This window comes from Gracilinanus agilis, chromosome 3 (assembly GCF_016433145.1).
Source record: "Gracilinanus agilis isolate LMUSP501 chromosome 3, AgileGrace, whole genome shotgun sequence".
Classification (NCBI taxonomy): Eukaryota; Metazoa; Chordata; class Mammalia; order Didelphimorphia; family Didelphidae; genus Gracilinanus; species Gracilinanus agilis.
This window is the reverse complement of record NC_058132.1, coordinates 498,285,970-498,293,391: the sequence shown is the minus strand read 5'-3', so window position 1 is coordinate 498,293,391 and position 7,422 is coordinate 498,285,970.

Genomic DNA, 7,422 nt, shown 5'->3' with positions numbered 1-7,422 from the left:
AGAGTACAACTATAAATATTTTTGCACAAGTCTTTTCCCTTATTATCTCTTTGTGGTATAAACCCAGCAGTGGTATGGCTGAATAAAAGGGCAAGGCAGTCTTTCTTTTTTTTTAAACCCTTACCTTCTGCCTTGGAGTCAATACTGTGTATTGGCTCCAAGGCAGATGAGTGGTAAGGGTTAGGCAAAGGGAAGCAAGTGACTTGCCCAGGGTCACACAGCTGGGAAGTGTCTGAGGCCAGATTTGAACCTAGGACCACCCATCTCTAGGTCTGGCTCTCAATCCACTGAGCCACCCAGTTGCCTCCTATGACAGGCAGTCTTTTAAAGCCCTTTGGGCATAGTTCCTAATTGCCATCCAGAATGGTTGGATCAATTCATAACTCCACCAGCAATGCATTAATGTCCCAATTTTGCCGCATCCCCTCCAACATTTATTCCTTTCTTTTGCTGTCATGTAAGCCAATCTGCTAGGAGTGAAGTGGCACCTCAGAGCTGTTTTGATTTGCATTTCTCTAATTATAAGCTTTAGAACACTTTTTCATGTGCTTATTGATAGTTTTGATTTCTTTTTCTGAAAATTGCCTATTCATGTCCCTTGCCCATTTATCAATTGGGGAATGGCTTGATTTTTTGTACAATTTATTTAGCTTCTTATGTATTTGAGTAATTAGACCTTTGTCAGAGGTTTTTGTTATAAAGATTTTTTCCAATTTGTTGCTTCCATTCTAATTTTGGTTGCATTAGTTTTATTTGTACAACCCCTTTTTAATTTAGCATAATCAAAATTATTTGTTTTACATTTTGTAATTTTTTTCTAATTCTTGCTTGGTTTTGAAATCTTTCCTTTCCCAAAGATCTGACAGGTTTACTATTCCGTGTTCACCTAATTTACTTATAGTTTCCTTCTTTATATTCAAGTCATTCACCCATTCTGAGTTTATTTTGGTGTAGGGTGTGAGATGTTGATCTAAGCCTAATCTCTTCCATACTGTTTTCCAATTTTCCCAGCAGTTTTTGTCAAATAGTGGATTTTTGTCCCAAAAGCTGGGCTCTTTGGGTTTATCATACACTGTCTTGCTGAGGTCATTTACCCCAAGTCTATTCCACTGATTGTCCCTTCTGTCTCTTAGCCAGTACCTAAATAGTTGCATTTAATAGCAGTATATGGAGCTGAAACAGATCTACTCAGTCTCAGAATGTACCTAGTGAGAAGGGCCTCTGATGGTAAATGGATGACTAGAAGAAAGATTACTAATGGGAAAGAGTAATGAGGAAATACAATTCAAGGAATAAATGTAACAGCAAGAGGAAATGTCAGTAGTGATAAGAACAGCAATGTTAAGAGATTTTTGTTTTTATAACTTAAAAAAAACCACTTTAAAATGGAGTGATCTGTGTTTGTTTGAAGGAAGTAGGGAAAGTGGGGGAGATAATTGATAGCTAGAGAGGGGCTAATTAAAATCACAAGATCCAAGAGAATGCAAGGGGGAATGGGAAAAAAAGATACAGGTCATAAGCTCATAGATCTATCACTGGAAGGCCTTCTAGTCTATCTCCCTCAAGTTAGCAATAAGAAAACTGAGGCTCAGAAAAGACTTGCCCTAAATCAGTGTCAAGAGGTGGGTTTTGACCCCAGATCCTCTGATTCCTGAGACAATGTTCTTTCCACTCTGCCTTTATAGCTTTAGAAAGGAGTTAGCTTCCTATTCATTTAAAACCTATGATCTGCAGTTTACCCCCTCATTCTCTACTGAGATCATACTCCAAAAGTTGAAAGATAAATGATCAAAAGCAAAGTTACCTAGAAAGGTATTAAGGGTTTGGAGAGACTTTAGAAACCAGGCAAAGTTCTAGGGACTAAGGTCTGCCCTGACCTTTTATTTAGCATATATGTATTAAATCCCTCCAATGCCCTTATCTACTAACTGGGCCCAAGGAGAAATGTGAAGATAAATGAATGGCAACCCTAGTTCAAGGAAGAATTCAGAAATCCCACATCAAGGGTAGGGCTTTGATGTTGTCTTTGGAGGCAGATAGGTGATGCAATGGATAGAGTCCTGGACCTGGAGTCAGGAAGGCTTTTCTTCCTATGTTCAAATCTGGCCTCAGACACTAACTAGCTATGAGGCCCTAGGCAAGTCACTTGACTGCTTGCCTCAGTTTTCTTATCTGTCAAATGAGTTGGAGTAGGAAAATGACAAACCACTACAGTATCTAGGCAAAAACCTCAAATGGAGTCACATTCCCAGGTCAAGAAAAACTAAAGGAATCCCAAGAGAGATTTTCATTCTTTGGCCAAGGACTGTCTCTTTGAAAGTCTGATTTCTATAGAAGAATCTGAATTGAGTATCAGCCCTAGGCTCCTAGTTTTCATAAATTCACAGAAAAACATCAATTCCTTGCAAACAAAAATTTAGAACCTTTTCTTTTTTAACCATCTGGAGAGATAAAGGAAGGAAGAAACCAGAAACATCATGGTCTAAGTATTTCATTGATAAGCTGTACTATTCAGAGGAAAGAAATTATAATGGTGAAGGACCTTAAGTTCTTGGCACATGAGAGTCATTGAAGGAAAAGGGAAAGTTTAACCTTCAGAAGGGTGAAAGGAGAGGCATGATAACTTTTCAAATGTTTGAAGTACTGACATGGAGAAGAAAATAAAGACTTCTTCTGTTTAGCCTAGAGAACAGAACCAGAAATCATGGGCTCAAATGGCAAAGAAACTAATGTAGACTAATAGTATGCCCCAAAGTAGAACGGACTTCTACCCTTGAGAACTGACTGTTCATGACCTCAGACAACTCATCAATTAGGAAATGCCTCTAATTCTTCCAAATTTAAAATAGTTCCTTATATATTGTGGTAATTAGACCTTTTTCAGATTCTACTTTACATCTAGGAGATTGCCAAAGACAATAAAAAAGTAAAATGATAAATGTTGGAGGAACTGTGGGGGGGGGGGGGGGAAGCACATGGATACACTGATGGTGACCATGGGAATTGGTATAACCATTGTTTTAGGTAATTTGGAATTATAAACAAAAAGTTACTAAACAGTGCATACTTTTAGATCAAGTTATACTTCTGCTAGACCAATAGCCCAAAGAAAGCAAAGAAATAGGAAAAGGTACAAAAATATTTAAAGTAGCTCTTTTTGTATAGCAAAGAACTGGAAACTAAAGAGATGTTTATCAGATGAGGAACTGTTGAATAAGTGGTTGTATATGAAAATTATGGACTTCTGTTGCAAAATAAGAAATGAAGAAACAGATGCTGTCAAAAGAGACACAAAGACATATGAACTGATAAATATGCAAGAACCAGAAGAATTTACAACTAAATACTAATATTATAGAAATGAACAATTTTGAAGACTTTTATAATCTGATAAAAAATGAAATGAACAGAATCAGAATTATGTATATGCTAACAATTCTGAAGACAACTTTGAAAGCTTTAGGAACTATGATTCAAACAATGACCATCCATGACTCCAAAGAATTAGTAACAAACACTTATTAAGCATCTACTCTGTGCGAGGTACTGTGATAAGTACTTGGTTACAAAGAGACAAAAGACAGTCCTTGCCCTCATGGAGCTCACAATCTGGTGGGGGAGACCATATGCAAACACATATATCCAAAGCAGCCAGATACAGGATAATGAGGACATCTCTCTGGAATCAAGAGACTATACAAGGCTTCTTGTGGAAGGTAGGTTTTTATTTGGGACTTAGATTATACAATGGATAGTGCTGAGCCTGAAGTCAGGAAAGATTCCTGAGTTTAAACCTCTCCTCAGACTTTACTAGCTGTGTGACCCTGAGCAAGTCATTTAACTTTTTGCTTCTGTTTTCCTCATCTCAAATGAGCTGGATAAGGAAATTGCAAATAACTATATCTTTGCCAAGAAGATCTTAAATGGGGTCACAAAAATATGATGGAAATGCCTAAACAACAAAATAAAGAAAGCTAGAGGAGTCAGTAATTAGGGGTAAAGGAGTGAGGGTATTCCAGGCATGGAAGACAGTCAGAAAAAATGTTTATAATGTGAAAACAAAGCACGTTAAAACTTTTAAAAAAAGATGAGGAAAATCAAAAGCAGAAAAGGCTATCTTGAAAGGTAGTGGATTCTCCATCTTAAATATCTTCAAATGGAGCCTGGAAGACCACTAGTAGGGCATATTATAAGCATGGTTTTGACTAGATGACCACTGAGATGCACCTTTTAGGCAAATGAGGCAGCATGACAGTGTACCTACAGTGGTCAGTAGAGTAAAATAGTAGTACACATATTGCAAAACACTCAAGTTCAAGTCCTGACTGGCATTTCAAATGTCTTTACTTGTAACTTTAATCTTCTTCCTCCTTGTTTTGCACAACCTACTGGCTGCCCTTCCCATTAGCATCCCGTTAGGAGTTATTTTCTCTTTTTAAAAAGTAAGCTCTTTGGGTGTTAGGATTATCTTGCTTGCATTTGTATCCTGTTTGTATTTGCATATAGTAAATCCTCTTATCTATTAGATGTATGACTTTGGACACCAAGTCACTAAATTTCTACAAGCCTCAATTTCCTATCTGTAGAAAGCTGGAGTTGGACTAGATCATCTCTATGGCTATTCCCACTGCTAATAATTATATTACCAATGGTTGAGAGTTAGCAAGAATAGGGAACAAAGAATCCATCTTGGAGTCAGGATGTCCCAGAATTAAGTCTTTCTGATACATATTTGTATTAACAAGGGTAAGTCACTTAACTTATTTTCTCTATCTTGAAAATGGAAATAATAATAGCACCTACTTCGCAGAGCTATTGTGAGGAATAAATCAGATTTTATATGCATATAAAGTGTTTTGTAAACCTTAAAGTCCTATATAAGTTCTATGATAATAATGATGATGATGCAACAAAAAGTTAAGAATTCAACTAAATTATTAATACAAATTTCAAACACTATAGGGCTTATCATAAACAACCCCTTGGGCATGCCAGTTACCTGTCTCTTCAAAGATGTGTCTTCTGATCCAACGATGAGGAGTCCCTCATAGAAGTCAAGGTTTTAGAAAGATTTTTTTGGTCTTCCATGTCTCCCTATGTCATAGAAAGAATTTATTTTTGCCCGCAAATGATTTCAATAGCAAAATGGAATAATTTTCTAGTTGTCATCTACTCTGAGAATCAGGGGTGAAGATATAAAATTGTTAAGGGGTGGCCCTAACCCATATAGGTGTTAACTAGAATCACCAATAAGAAGGAAGCATTCTTTTCTACCAGTATATTATGAACAATCTACTAAGACTATTGGAATAAAGGAAGTAAAGTTGGACCAAAAATAGTTACTGCAGCCTCTCATGACCAAAGATAGATTCAGTCTTCAAGGTCTAGCAATGAAATTCTATGACAGCATAGAGGAGAAGATCAGAAAACTGGCTACTCAGTAGAGTTCGGACTGAAGTTCTTCTTTAAGAACATCTGGTATGGTGATTCCTTATTAATGGCCTATCATTTGAGAGACGAGTCTAAGTTTAACTTCACTTTATCATAAAATTAATTACAAATTAACATTATCTAGGATTTATTGTATTTTTCCTTATTTTATTAATCAATGCTCAATTACATTTTTAAAATTAAGTTCATTTATTTAATTAATTTGGATTATTTTCCCATGGTTACATGATTCATGTTTTTTCCCTCCTCTCCTCCCACTCCCCTCCAATAGCTAATGAGCAAATCCATTGGGTTTTACATGTGTCATTGGTCAAGACCTATTTCCATATTATTAATATTTGTAATAGGGTGATCATTTAGAATCTACATCCCCAACCATATCCCCATTGAACCATGTGATCAAGCAAATGTTTTTCTTCCATATTTCTGCTCCCACAAATCTTTCTCTTGATGTGGGTAGTTTTCTTTCTCATAAGTCCCTCAGAATGGTCCTGGAACATTGCACTGCTGCTAGTAGAGAAGTCCATTACATTGGATTGTGCTATAATGTTATCAGTCTCTGGGTACAATGTTATCCTGGTTCTGCTCCTTTCACTCTGCATCAATTCTTGGAGGTCATTCCAGCTCACATGGGATTCCTCCAGTTTATTATTCCTTTTAGCACAATAGTATTATTCCATCACCAGCAGATACCACAATTTGTTCAGCCATTCCCCAATTGAAGGAGATTCCCTCATTTTCTAATTTTTTGCCACAACAAAGAGCACAGCTATAAATATTTTTGTACAAGTCTTTTTCCTTATTATCTCTTTGAAGAATAAACCTAGCAGTGGTATGGCTGGATCAAAGGGCAGACAGTCTTTTAAAGCCCTTTGGGCATAGTTCCAAATTGCCTTCCAGAATGGTTGGATCCCAATTAAATTTTAATCTGGATTTGCCTAACTTGAGCATGCAGCTGCAGAAAGTTTGACACCTCTGGTCTAGAGGATGAACTCCTCTGGGAATTATTTCTTGGAAAGAGGAAATTTTGTCTACATTACAGAAAATGGGAGGGTGAATTCTGAGGATGGCTTTGACTCTTGGGATTCCAGAATAAGAAGGCTATTAGTCTTTTTTTAGTTTAAGTAACAGTGCCTAGAGAGTATACTTTTCAGGTGAAGTGCTAAGGAAGCATATGTACATGGTTAAACCAAATGTTTTAAGTAGAAGTCTCTTTTCCATTTAAATATTGTAGCTCCTTCTGACAGATGGAAAACTAGATAGATTTTAATAAAATTTATTAAGCACCCACTACATTTATTAACCATCTACTATGTGTTGGGCACTGTCCTAAGTAATGAGGATACAAAGACAAATGTCACTCTGTCCCTGTCCTCAAGGAGCTTACTTTCACCTTTTTTTTTAAACCCTCACCTTTTGTCTTAGAATTGGTACTGTGTATTGGTTCCAAGGCAGAAGAGTGGTAAAGGGTTAGTCAATTGGGGTTAAATAACTTTCCCTGGGTCACACAAATAGGAAGTGTCTGAAGCCAGATTTTAACCCAGGACCTCTCCTCTCTATGCCTGGCTTTTAATCCAGTAAGCCATCTAGCTGCCCCTGAGTTTACTTTCTATTGAGAGAATAAGGTATGAACCTGACTTATTCATGGATGTCAGATTTCTGGGGAAGAATGAATTTGAGAAAACTCTACAGGAAAGACAATTGATAACACGAATGCTCACTTTCATTAATTAGGCTTTGGAGTTGGATCAACCTAGTGTAATAAACCATCATGGACTTTAAGAGTTGCCAAGATTAGTATAATTCAGACCAGATGACAAATAATTACATTTTAATCTCTCAGAATCCTAGGTCTTCCTTCAAGACTTAACACAAATGCCACCTTCTATGTGCTTTTCCTGATTTCCTTCTAATCTCTCCATTAGGTTACTATAGTATTTTTCTGCTTAAAATTATTCGATACATATTTTT